This window comes from Aegilops tauschii, unplaced genomic scaffold (genome assembly GCF_002575655.3).
Source record: "Aegilops tauschii subsp. strangulata cultivar AL8/78 unplaced genomic scaffold, Aet v6.0 ptg000661l_obj, whole genome shotgun sequence".
Classification (NCBI taxonomy): domain Eukaryota; kingdom Viridiplantae; phylum Streptophyta; class Magnoliopsida; order Poales; family Poaceae; genus Aegilops; species Aegilops tauschii.
In genome coordinates this window covers 914-14,096 of record NW_027332895.1, presented here as the reverse complement: position 1 = coordinate 14,096, position 13,183 = coordinate 914, and the positions used below count along the sequence as shown (strand labels likewise).

Here is a 13,183-nt window from a genome sequence, read left to right as displayed (position 1 = left end):
CGAACCATTATGTCGAGCGGGTCCCTTTGGATCCATTTCACATCGATAACGCGCCCTCTTCCACCTATAGGTAATTTCAGAGAAGTTTCTTTTGAAGTGGAAACCTCAAGGCCAAATATGGCCCGTAATAATCCAGCTTCCGCGATATAAGATGATTCGCTCGCTATCTGAGGCGTTAATTTACCTACTAAAATATCACCAGTTTCTACCCAGGATCCCAACCTAACAACTCCATTTCTGTCCAAATTGCGGAGTAAATGTTCTTCTAGATGTGGTATTTCTTTAGTGATTTTTTCAGCGGAGCCCTGGCTTGTCGTATCCGTCTGAATTTCATATTTCCGGATGTGAAAAGAGGTATAAATATCTTCATATACCAAACGTTCGCTAATTAGTACTGCGTCTTCAAAATTGTAACCTTCCCATGGCATATAAGCTACTAATACGTTTTTTCCTAAAGCAAGTTCGCCCCCAACTGTAGCAGCTCCTTCTGCTAAAATTTGTCCTTTTTTAATGGATTTACCCCGTGGAACCCGGGGTTTTTGGTGCATACAAGTATTTTTGTTAGAGCGACGGTGGTTAACTAAAGGAATACTTATAGTCTTCCCACTACTTGATAAAAGTATCTTATGACTATCAGTAGAAATGATCTTTCCCTCGCGTTCGGCTATAATGGAAACCCTCGAATCTAGAGCTGTTTGGCGTTCCAATCCAGTTCCAACAATGCATTTCTCGGACCGAGAAAGCGGAACTGCTTGGCGCTGCATATTAGAACTCATTAAAGCCCGATTCGCATCATTGTGCTCAATAAAAGGAATGAGAGAACCCCCAATAGAAAAATATTGGAAAGGAAAAATACTTCTAACATGAATCTGTTCCCATGCAATAGTCAAGAATTCTTGACGGTATCTAGCCGGAACAACCTGTTCTTCCTGAATACCTTGATTCAAGGACAAAGAATTTCCTGCTGCTATCATATAATATTCATCTCTATTTGGTGATAGATAAACCACCTGTCTCTCTCTTTTTTTCTTTTGCTTTCTCAGCAGATATTTCATAAAACGGACTCTCTATGGATCCCCACAAGTGATCAATTCTCGCATGAATTGCTAAGGATCCAGTAAGTCCAACATTGATTCCTTCAGACGTGTCAATTGGACAAATACGCCCATAGTGACTCGGATGAATATCTCGGCTCCGAAAACTTGCGGTTCTCCCCGTCAACCCTCCAGGACCTAAACAACTCACTTTTCGCCCATGAACAGTTTGTGTCAATGGATTCGTTTGATCAAAAACTTGAGATAACGGGTATGTGCCAAAAAAGGTCTCATAAGTAGTTATTAATAAAATTGAAGTTGAAGTTGGAGTTACCAAAGTTTGGGGAGTCGGTTTCGATTGACGTATGAATACTCTACGAATAGTTTTTTGAACTGCATGTTGTAAACGACCAAGAGCCAATCCGAATTGATCTTGTAACAGATCTGCAACCGAACGAATACGTTTATTTTTCAAGTGATTCATATCGTCATCGTCAAGTATACCCGTTCCAAATTTCATTCCAATCAAATGATCCGTAGCGGCCAATACATCTCGTGGTAACAAGAATGTATTGTTCTGAGGTATATCAAGATTAAGTCTCCGATTCATATTTCGTCGACCAATCCTTCCTAATTCACATTTTTGTTGAAAAAATTTCTTTTGTAATTCCTCGCATAAGGACTCCGAAAATACCAGGTCCCCACCTACACAAGCAAATTGTTGATAAAACTCCAAAATAGCTTTTTCTTTTGACTCAATCCTCTTCTTCTCCTTAGCATTCGGGAAAGACAAGAAAATTTCAGGGTAGGAAACATTATCTAGAATTTCTCTTAGATTCGAACCCATAGCTGATGATAGAACTAGAATAGATATCTTTTGTTTTCTACTCACGCGAGCCCATATCCTTTCTTTTTTATCAATTGCTAATTCCGATCTCCCCCCCCAATCTGATATTATAGTGCCAGTGTAGATAGAAATTCCCTTATGATCTAATTCCGAGCGGTAGTAAATACCAGGACTTAGCAATATTTGATTGATCACAATTCGGTATATTCCATTTATAATAAAGGTTCCTAAGGAATTCATTATAGGAATGTTTCCGATAGAAATGGTTTGCTTTTGCACATCGAAACCAAAAATTAATCTCGCAGATACATATAATTCGGAAGAATAGGTGAGTGATTCATACACAGCATCTCTTTCTTTTATCGAGGGTTCTAGCAATTGATATCCTTTCGCAAATAATTGAAATGCAATTTCGTGATCTGGATCTTTAATTGTTGGAAACTTGTCAAGTTCTTCTGCTAAGGCTTGATTAATGAACCTACAAAATCCCTCGAATTGGATCTGACTAAATCCGGGTATTGTGGACATTCCCTCGTTTCCATTCCGGAGCATCTTAATCTTAAGTTTCCTGTTTATCAAAGAAAAATTCCATTATCAGCTCACTCTTCATCAATCCCTCTGGATCGATCTAGCAATCATGGAATCTATATTCTGTTTACTGAATCACATGAAATTCTAGGGAACTCCACATACGTATTTCATATATGTATTTCATACATATGAATAGAGACCATTTGGACGAAAGTTCGAGTTTGCCAGGGGTACAAATGAAATGAAAATGAATTGATAAAACATTCCTAAAAAAAAAAATTCTGCCACTTATACTTTATGTTATGATATTCTAATCAGATTGGATGGCAAAGATTTCTCATTTTATCTCCTTTCTATGAATGTAATAAAGCCGTAATATAATATACTAGAAAGTTTGACTTTACTTCGATTTAGAATAGCGTGCTTACTTTAATTTCTCAAAATAATTTGAGGGTTCTTTTTTATTTCGGATCGGAGTAGTATAATTACTAGAAAATTCAGTATTTCATTGTGGAATTCTAAAATCAAGTAAGTCCCTTTTTTAAGTACATGCCAATCTAGTTATCCACCTCTCCCCATATCCATGCTTTTCTTTTATCGTAATTTCACTTGGGTAGGCCAAGATAGTAAGGTTATACTCTATATCAGAGCAAATTTCCTTTTTTTATTCAAGATATTTAATTTAATACTTTTAAAAATTAAAGCATGATTCTCCATAGAGATATGTACATAAAGGGGATCTTTGGATAATAATGCTGTTCGGACCTAAAGTTTACCTATACACGGATTAAGCATAAAGTCATACTATTTTATTATGCCATTGAAGGGGGGGGAGATAATACCGATTTAAGAGTAGTTCACTACTGCAATAAAAAAAAGAGAATTCTAGTTAACGGTTCCAATTTATTCTGAATTTTGCAGCCTGTGAATAGAAATCCACTTTTTCTTCTTTTTCATCTCAATAGAAAGAAATGGGAAGTTTTATTGTGTTAACAATGTATGTTTTAAGATAGAATCTATCGAGGAGAATAATAGAAACTGGATCAAAAAAAGCAGGAATAGATTTTTTGAAAAAGATTGGAAAAAAGTAAGTAGAATTATATTCAAAATAAAAGGGGCTTTTCGTAAGAAAACGTGGATGAATACTTGCTGTTTTCTAGATTTTTGATCGGATTTTTTGGCGGCATGGCCAAGCGGTAAGGCAGGGGACTGCAAATCCTTTATCCCCAGTTCAAATCTGGGTGCCGCCTGATCAATAAAATACTTAGGTTTTTTTTATAGTGCTGATCGAATTCGATCAATTTTTACTTCGCATAAGTTCGGGCAAGAGAGTAACTGGGCCTGCCGATACTGGGTTTAGAGAAACCATACCATAGTTCTATCCTCAAACTAGGGTTAGGGTTTGTTTTGACGGTAGTGGCCAAAATGGTTATCAATAGGGGTGAGGTAGTGTTTCCTTATTCTTTTATTATATGAATTTGAATTGGTTCTTAATTGAGATTCGATTTGATAATTTTAAAATACGAGGATAAGATGTCAGAAATCTTGGTATCCAAAGAAAGGTCCCTAAGGGGCATTCTTTTTTTTTTTCAATCTAAGATTCAAGAAGGGACTCCACGAAAGAATATCAAGACTTACTAATTATTATACATTTTTTTATCGTACATCTTATGTTACCTACATACACTAAAGTAAGGACTACTTAATTTTAATTCTAACGAGAATCAGATTAAATAGGTCGATCAAAAATCAATTTAGGAGTTGTGTTATGGATAAAATCTCTTCCTCTTCATTCTTTCATAGAATGATACAAAGCAAGGCTGCAGGGTTTAGGTCAAAAATAAACATTAGGTAAGGTAGGTATCCAATAAATATTTATCTATCGTTAATTTTATGGTATATTCGGGCGTCCTTTGCTTAAAAAAAAAAAAAGAGTAACAAAAGGAATAAAAAATCTTCCTATTCCCGCTTCTTCTATTCAGGACATCATTCCCGTACTCTTTCTTTTTTAAGGAAAAAAGGGCTATAGTATCGTATTTTTAATGCTCTCTAATTCTACCAGAATTCCTATAAGAATTTGTTAGGAGTAAATTCCTTGAACTGATTGATCCATGGCCTTAGGGCGGAATCCCTTTTTGACTCTGTACCCTTGATTCCACTATGATTATTGATCAATAGTAGAATAGAATAATCCCTTCATAGAAATAGGAGACATAATTTAGATGGATATAGTAAGTCTCGCTTGGGCTGCTTTAATGGTAGTCTTTACATTTTCTCTTTCACTAGTAGTATGGGGAAGGAGTGGACTCTAGGGATACTACTAATTGATTAAGTAATCAAATTGTTGTATCAATTCTTTTCATTAATGGATCATTTTGCATTAATCATTTTGTCAAACGTTATTCTTTAATCTTTTTCTTTAGTTTTGTTTCACTCCTGTAAGAAACTCTTGTATTGTAAGTTGTAATGTAAGAAAGAGCCATTATACCAATTCATAATTTCTACTAGAAATGACGAATGGTTAAAAAAAGTTCTATACATAAGAAAATTCGACTTTCTTCCACGGAACTATTCACGGCATATCACACATTTTCCATTTCCTTTTACTTTTTACTATAGTCTATTCTTAATATTATTTTTCTTTCCTTCCATGGATTCTTTGGTCAAGAATTGTCTTAGATTTTTTTATTTTGACCTGATTGAAATTAAGTGGATGCAATGAAAAAAGAAATTGAATTAGACTACTTAACTATTTCAATCTACTAATCTATTCTATGTAGATTCAAAGATAATATAATAGAAAGAATCTAAAGTGTCGTAGAAAAAACTATATGTAGTTCTTTCTACCACACTTTAAGATTCCAACCAGATCCTTTCATTTAAGACTTGGATTTTTTTTATTTAATCCCTTTTTAATTTCTTCAATGATTAATTGGAATTCCAATTAATTATTTTGGCTGACTGTTTTTACATAAATAATAAGTAAAAAAGAAGTAGGAACTAGAATGAACAGTGCAGTAGCAATAAATGCGAGAATATTGACTTCCATAACCTCTTTATTTTTTATTTTCACAATAACTCGGGATGTAATCCCATGGAGAGGAAAAAGGGGTATCTTGTAAATTCAAGGGTAGGGCTTGCATTCTGATAATACTGAATCAATTCAATATTATGAATATCGGATCTATCAAATCAATTCATGGATGAGAGTTATATTTCACGGATGAGAGTTATATAGTATAACATAGGAAGATCCTCTATCCACACTAAGACCAAAATGGGTTTTTTGATTGGATTAGGAATTCCCTCTTTTTTAATCCTTTTCTACTTTTTCTTTTCTATATCTCTAACCCACGAGCTTTCTTAATCTTCTACTTTCTTAATCTTATACAATTTCCCTTCCTTTTTCTTATAGTTATACATACAATTATGTATGTATTATATGACCAACTTTCTATGGGTCACATAGACATCCAAATAAGCAGTAGAAGTGAGATGGGGAAAAGAGGTCTGAAATAAAAAGGGAATACGATTTATGTATGGATTCCGGTAAAATACCGGTACTCTATTCCATAAGAGTGGAATAGGAAATTAAGATGAGGATGGTATCATCATAAAGAAAGATAGAGTAATATAATATCCTAAATTCTACTAATCCACATATCGTATGTGTGTCTTTCTTTATCTTTATCGATCGGGAGTAGTGAAAAAAAATTCCTATATGCCTTCCCTCCCTCTTTAATGAGGGATGCAAAATAAAAAAGTGAAGTAAGGGTGCCCTGTGGGTATTTGATCTTGCTCCCTGCCCCTTTTTTTCATGGAAAAAGGAAATATCAATTTCTCCATTCATTGAACCCTAGTTCGGGACTGACGGGGCTCGAACCCGCAGCTTCCGCCTTGACAGGGCGGTGCTCTGACCAATTGAACTACAATCCCCGCGGGGTGTATGGCATACCCATTCTTAAATAGAACCATAAGAAGATTCGATTCGTCTTTCGTACTCTAAGAAATAGACGAATCATATACTACATACCCACATATTATATTATACGTGGGTATAGTGAGAGTGACATAACTAGTATGTCGTGATTTTTTATCACTAAAAATGGATAATAATCCAGCCTTCAATAAGAAAAACTCTTTTGTTTGTAAGAAAGGAATGAGAGAGATATGGATTAGAAAAAAAAAATTTCCCTTTTTTCTTTATCTTTTATTTCTATAGATCAGACATTTTATTTTATGGAAGAAAAACAAAAGGATTTAGTTCATACTCACGAAGCCCTAGATTTTTGGTTTGGGCCGAGCTGGATTTGAACCAGCGTAGACATTGTCAACGAATTTACAGTCCGTCCCCATTAACCACTCGGGCATCGACCCAGGAAGAATTTATTCTAGGGTTTTTGCTAATCTATGATTAACCTCCTTTCATAATACTCCCTACCCCCAGGGGAAGTCGAATCCCCGCTGCCTCCTTGAAAGAGAGATGTCCTGAACCACTAGACGATAGGGGCATCACTAGACGATAGGGCCATATACAACCGCTCGTGATTATACTATAATCATAGTATGAGCAGTTTTTTGGAATTGTCAATATACTCGAAAAGTATAAATAGATCCAAAGCAAAGAGTTTTTCCAACTTTTCTGTTATGTTTTCATCTAGGATTTTTTTTAGTTGATCGTTATAGATTAATTCTCCGTGCTTCATTTAGTGTTCAGACCAAAAATGCATCCATCCCGCACTAAGTCATAAAATTCTCTAAAAATATAGAGAAAGTTTCAAAAACAAAGAACAAAAGTGAATCAATTTAGTAGAAAAGTACTCTATCAGATTCGAACCAACGACTTACGTCTTAGCACGAGATTACTCTACCACTAATTTAAAAAGCCCTTTATCGGATTTGAACCGATGACTTATGCCTTACCATGGCATTACTCTACCACTGAGTTAAAAGGGCTTTTTATTTAATTCAAAAATTAGCCACTTGGATTTCCCATTATGGGTCTACTGCATAATGTACATATTATATATATAATATATAGAGATAGAGAGAGAGACATTATGTAGAGATTGTATATGTATATATCGATATCTTGAGAGCTCAAAATAAAATTAATAAAAAAAAAACATACCCTACATAACATATCCAACTCTTCTTGGTTCAGGGTTTTCCGTTTCCGAAGACTAGTAAAATAGGCGGATTCTGGAACCCCAAGGATTCAACGGTATATGGATATGGAAAATATAAGATTTCCGATCCTAGCGGGAAAAGGCGGGGAACAGATACCCAATAGGATATAGGATCCTTGGGAGGAACTTTTGGTAATGGCCTTGATCCTCTATGCTATTTTTTATGTGTTCTTAGTTCTATTGAACTTTTTTCATTCTTTTAAACAAGAATCTAATAAACTAGAATTGAGTCAGTGGAAAAAAGGAGAGAGAGGAAAGTGTTAAATGGAGAGAGTCGACTAATCAGAGACTTTTAGGATCTTCTTTACATCAGGTAAATCTGTCGGCCCTGTCCGTTTTTTTCTTTAAGTTACGACTCTTTGCTGCTTACTTCTATCAAGCCATAGGGAAAGTCTATGATGAATTTGGAAAACTCATCTCACTCTTACTCTATGGCTCGGACTTAATGGGGGAAGAAAACATCTTCCATAATTTCTTTTTTGTTCAATTCTGGACAAAAAAGAAAAGGAAAAAGGAATTTATAGGGACAGTGTTACCCCCTATATCCCCTAGTTTATATTGTAGGAATAATAAAACAATTTAGCAGTCTGACACACTTACGTCCTTGCAAAGTAAATAATTATTATTGTAGTCGTAACCGTAGAATAGGATCCTAATCAAAATAAATACATTTGGTTCAGGCGCTATTAGCATGGTAAGAAAAGATTTTTTTTACAGACCAGAGGGGCTATCTAAATCCTAAAGTAAAGGCGAGCGATCGAAGTAGAAGTACCAACGGCTCAGTGTCATGAACCTTCTCCATCTGATTCAATAAGGGGGAATTAGCCTTCTTGTCAAATGGCTATCCTTGACAAAGGGTACCATTTATACCATAATCTACAATGTAGCGGGTATAGTTTAGTGGTAAAAGTGTGATTCGTTCTATATAATAACTGAATTTGAAATGATATACTTAAGGCATCCTTAAGTTTTTTATTTTTATATTCCGATGAAAACTTTAGTTCTTATAAAGGATTAAATCCTTTTCCTCTCAATAGCATATTGAGGAAGAATATACATTCTGGCGATTTGTATCCAAAGACTAATTTAAATTGCATCCAAAATAAAAATAGGATTATGAGTACAGAGTCGCGAAGCATAATTTTGCATTGGATTAAGTATTCCAATTTTGAAAATATGAGTAAAGGATCTATGGATGAAGATACAAAAAAGTTGATTTCCAATCGTAACTAAATCTTCTTAAAATAAGGAATAAGGAAGCCAAATAGCTAAAAAACGATAGTTTTGGTTTACTAGAACCATCCGCATATTGTTTAAGCTCGGTGGAAACCCAATTCTTTTCCTCAGGATCTCTTGAATGAAATTAGGGAACGAAGTAAGTAGATTAGATGGATTTAGATAGAATTTCTATCTCCTACTCTATAAGGATCATCTAGAAAGCGGAGAGCTTTGGTTCCATTCAAATAGAAAAGCTGACATAGATGTTAAGTGGTGAGAATATCCATAAAGGAGCCGAATGAAATCAAAATTTCATGTTCGGTTTTGAATTAGAGACGTTAAAAATAATCAACCAACGTCGACTATAACCCCTAGCCTTCCAAGCTAACGATGCGGGTTCGATTCCCGCTACCCGCTCCATTCTGTATAAAAGGAGTATTCTCTTTGTCTAGACATGTTAGAGGCTTGTATTCAAGCCTTTTTTGTCCACCAGTTTCTGGTACTCCAGAGCGGAGTAGAGCAGTTTGGTAGCTCACGAGGCTCATAACCTTGAGGTCACGGGTTCGATTCCCGTCTCCGCACTTAGCAGTCTGTATAAAAGGACTATTCTATTTCTCTAGATATGGTAGAGGGGCGTATCCAACCCTTTTTTATTCATTAGTTCCCGGCCCTAGAGGGCAAAATTGAGCAGTTTGCGAAGTCACTTGCCTTCAAAAAAAGAAGGCGCAAGGCTTCTCCCTACCCTGCAGAAAATAAAAATGAAACGAAAGGGACAGTCTACCTCTCTCTTCCCTTTAAAAAAAGTTTGCCCGTTGTTTGTCTCAGTTAATACCCAATTTTTGGAGCTCTGTTGGCGAGTTCTATTTCTGCCTCCGGAGCGCCCTCTTTTTTTGAGTGGGATGCAAAGGAAGGGTAAGATAGTAAGGGATACGGCACTAGACTAACACCTAATTAATACTTAATTTAATATAAGTAGTTAAACAGTTAACTAGACTAAACTTTTTATCATAGTACTTTGATAAATTAAGCGGGCGAGCGGCGGGAATCGAACCCGTATCTTCTCCTTGGCAAGGAGATATTTTACCATTGAACTACGCTCGCTACGGTATATATTTTATAGCGTATATCCGCCTGGGTCGACCTTCTATGTCTGGGTCGACCGTTTCATTTCATTTTCTATTATATTAGAGTTTTCCTTTTTTTATTATCTGTGAATGAATATTCTAATGGGAATGGAATTTCATAATACTGAAAGAGAAGAGCTAGCAATTCGGAACGCAAATTGCGTTTTAATACGTCTCACTATTCTAATTTTTTAGAAGAAATGGCCTTTATTATTTCTTTTTTATGGGGTTAATAAATATTAACCAAATTTAATTTAAGAAATGAGAGAATTCAGAATAGCTACGAGAAAGACTAGTCCAATCCATAACGATGTACCGGAAAATACAACATTTTTATTATTTGACCAACCATCAGGAGAAGCAAATACAAGGGGTACACTAATTACTAAGACTGAGGAAGTCGCAATTAATGCAAAAACAGCTAATTGGAAAGCAATAGTCATATTTCTAATCCTCCAAGCTACCATCAAATAAAGTTGACTACATATTTGATCCCTCACTTAAACCAAAATTGTAAAAAAATACAAGAAGTAGGAGGGGTTTAATCATGAATCCATTGATTCTTCTCTTTAATTCAAATTTATTACTTAAACCGCTTTTTTATTTGGATATGGGGGTGAGAAGAGATTATTTACTCTTTATTTCACAAGCGGGTATAGCGGATCCTGTATCCGTGTATACAGTATACAGAGATATATCGAAAAGGAACTTGTATCTGATATCTTTCTAGAGGCTAATAAATCTTTTTATTTTTTATATGGCTATGTTCTATTTGTAGGAGTAAAATAAGGATTAGGCTGTGGAGAGATGGCTGAGTGGTTGATAGCTCCGGTCTTGAAAACCGGTATAGTTCTAGGAACTATCGAGGGTTCGAATCCCTCTCTCTCCTTTTGCTTATTGAATACGTTTGTTTCTTTCATTTTTTTTTTTCTGTCCCTTATCTTTCTTTCATAAAAAGGAATGAATGGCTCGGCTAGATGGAATAACCGAGCCAGAACAGAAAAAAAGTAGAACAGGTATAAATAAGAAAATCTTAGTTAAGAGGGTTCATGTAAAGAACAGGTTCCAAATCACGATCGATTCCCTTTTCAAAACCTGCTGCAGCAGCTCGGGCTCTTCCTGCATGCCATAAATGGCCCACAAAAAAGAAGAATCCTAGAACAAAATGAGAAGTTGATAACCAACTTCTAGGAGAGACATAATTAACTGCATTGATCTCGGTAGCTACGCCACCCACGGAATTTAAAGAGCCTAAAGGAGCGTGGGTCATATATTCTGCTGAGCGTCGTTCTTGCCAAGGTTGTATGTCTTTTTTCAACCTACTCAAGTCCAAACCGTTGGGGCCCCTTAGAGGTTCTAACCATGGAGCACGAAGGTCCCAAAAACGCATAGTTTCCCCTCCAAAGATAACCTCCCCAGTTGGGGAACGCATTAGATATTTACCTAAACCTGTGGGTCCTTGAGCGGATCCCACATTAGCTCCAAGACGCTGGTCTCTAACTAGAAAAGTAAATGCTTGAGCTTGAGAAGCTTCTGGCCCGGTGGGTCCATAAAACTCACTCGGATAAGCTGTATTATTGAACCATACAAAACAACAAGCGATAAAACCAAAGACAGATAAAGCAGCTAAACTATAAGACAAGTAAGCTTCTCCAGACCATACAAATGCACGGCGAGCCCATGCGAAGGGTTTGGTTAAAATATGCCAAATTCCGCCAAATACACAAATAAAACCCAACCATACATGCCCACCAATTATATCTTCTAAATCATCTACACTAACAATCCACCCTTCTCCACCAAAAGGAGATTTTAGTAAATAACCAAATATAACACTGGGGCTAAGGGTCAAATTGGTAATTTTTCTTACATCTCCCCCCCCAGGGGCCCAGGTATCATATACACCGCCAAAATAAAGAGCCTTGAGTACTAGAAGAAAAGCACCTAGACCTAACAAAATTAAGTGAATACCCAAAATTGTAGTCATTTTATTTCTATCTTTCCAGACATAACCAAAGAATGGAAAAGATTCCTCAAGAGTCTCGGGTCCCAGAAGCGCGTGATAAATGCCACCGAAGCCTAAGACTGCGGAGGAAATTAGGTGAAGTACGCCAGATACAAAGTACGGAAAAGTATCTAGAACTTCCCCCCCTGGCCCTACTCCCCAACCTAGAGTAGCTAAGTGTGGAAGTAAAATCAACCCTTGTTCATACATGGGCTTTTCTGGTACGAAATGGGCCACTTCAAATAGGTTCATTGCTCCGGCCCAGAATACGATTAATCCGGCATGGGCTACATGAGCTCCAAGCAGTTTACCGGACAAATTGATAAGTCTGGCATTCCCAGCCCACCAAGCAAAGCCGGTGGTTTCTTGGTCACGACCAGCTAAAACGAAAGTTCCATTAAAGAGCGTTTCCACGTGGTAGAACCTCCTCAGGGAATATAAGATTTTCATGAGGCTGATCCTGAGCTGCCATCCACGCACGAATACCCTCGTTTAAAAGAATATTTTTGGTGTAGAAAGTCTCAAATTCAGGATCTTCCGCTGCACGGATTTCCTGGGAAACAAAGTCATAGGCACGTAAGTTCAGAGCCAAGCCAACTACGCCAATAGCACTCATCCATAAACCGGTGACGGGTACAAATAGCATAAAGAAATGTAACCAACGTTTATTGGAAAAAGCAACACCAAAGATTTGGGACCAAAAGCGGTTAGCAGTGACCATGGAATAAGTTTCTTCAGCTTGAGTTGGGTTAAAAGCACGGAAGGTATTTGCACCATCACCGTCCTCAAATAGAGTGTTTTCTACGGTCGCTCCATGAATAGCGCATAGCAGAGCCGCACCTAATACTCCGGCAACTCCCATCATATGAAATGGGTTCAACGTCCAATTATGAAATCCTTGGAAGAAAAGGATGAATCGAAATATCGCTGCTACGCCAAAACTCGGCGCAAAGAACCAACCAGATTGCCCCAGTGGATAAATAAGGAATACAGAAACAAAAACAGCAATTGGACCAGAGAATGAGATTGCATTATAAGGCCGCAATTGAACAGACCGAGCAAGTTCAAATTGGCGTAACATGAAACCTATTAGTGCAAAAGCCCCGTGGAGAGCTACAAAAGTCCATAGACCGCCTAATTGACACCAACGAGTAAAATCTCCTTGTGCTTCGGGCCCCCATAGTAGCAACAAAGAGTGTGCTAAACTATTGGCAGGGGTAGAAACTGCTGCGGTT

The 13,183-nt window shown here is 36.7% G+C and overlaps 4 non-coding genes across 4 annotated transcripts; 2 read left to right on the top strand and 2 right to left on the bottom strand.

Annotated features, from left to right (window-relative positions):
• The first annotated feature begins 3,591 nt into the window (after positions 1–3,591).
• Positions 3,592–3,662, top strand: TRNAC-GCA (transfer RNA cysteine (anticodon GCA)). The gene has a single exon. It is a non-coding gene; the product is annotated as a tRNA-Cys (tRNA).
• A 3,045-nt stretch (positions 3,663–6,707) lies between these two features.
• TRNAY-GUA (transfer RNA tyrosine (anticodon GUA)) lies at positions 6,708–6,789 on the bottom strand. Its single transcript has one exon. It is a non-coding gene; the product is annotated as a tRNA-Tyr (tRNA).
• Positions 6,790–7,296: 507 nt separating this feature from the next.
• On the bottom strand, positions 7,297–7,368 carry TRNAT-GGU (transfer RNA threonine (anticodon GGU)). Its single transcript has one exon. It is a non-coding gene; the product is annotated as a tRNA-Thr (tRNA).
• Positions 7,369–10,744: 3,376 nt separating this feature from the next.
• TRNAS-UGA (transfer RNA serine (anticodon UGA)) lies at positions 10,745–10,832 on the top strand. Its single transcript has one exon. It is a non-coding gene; the product is annotated as a tRNA-Ser (tRNA).
• The last annotated feature ends 2,351 nt before the right edge of the window (positions 10,833–13,183 follow it).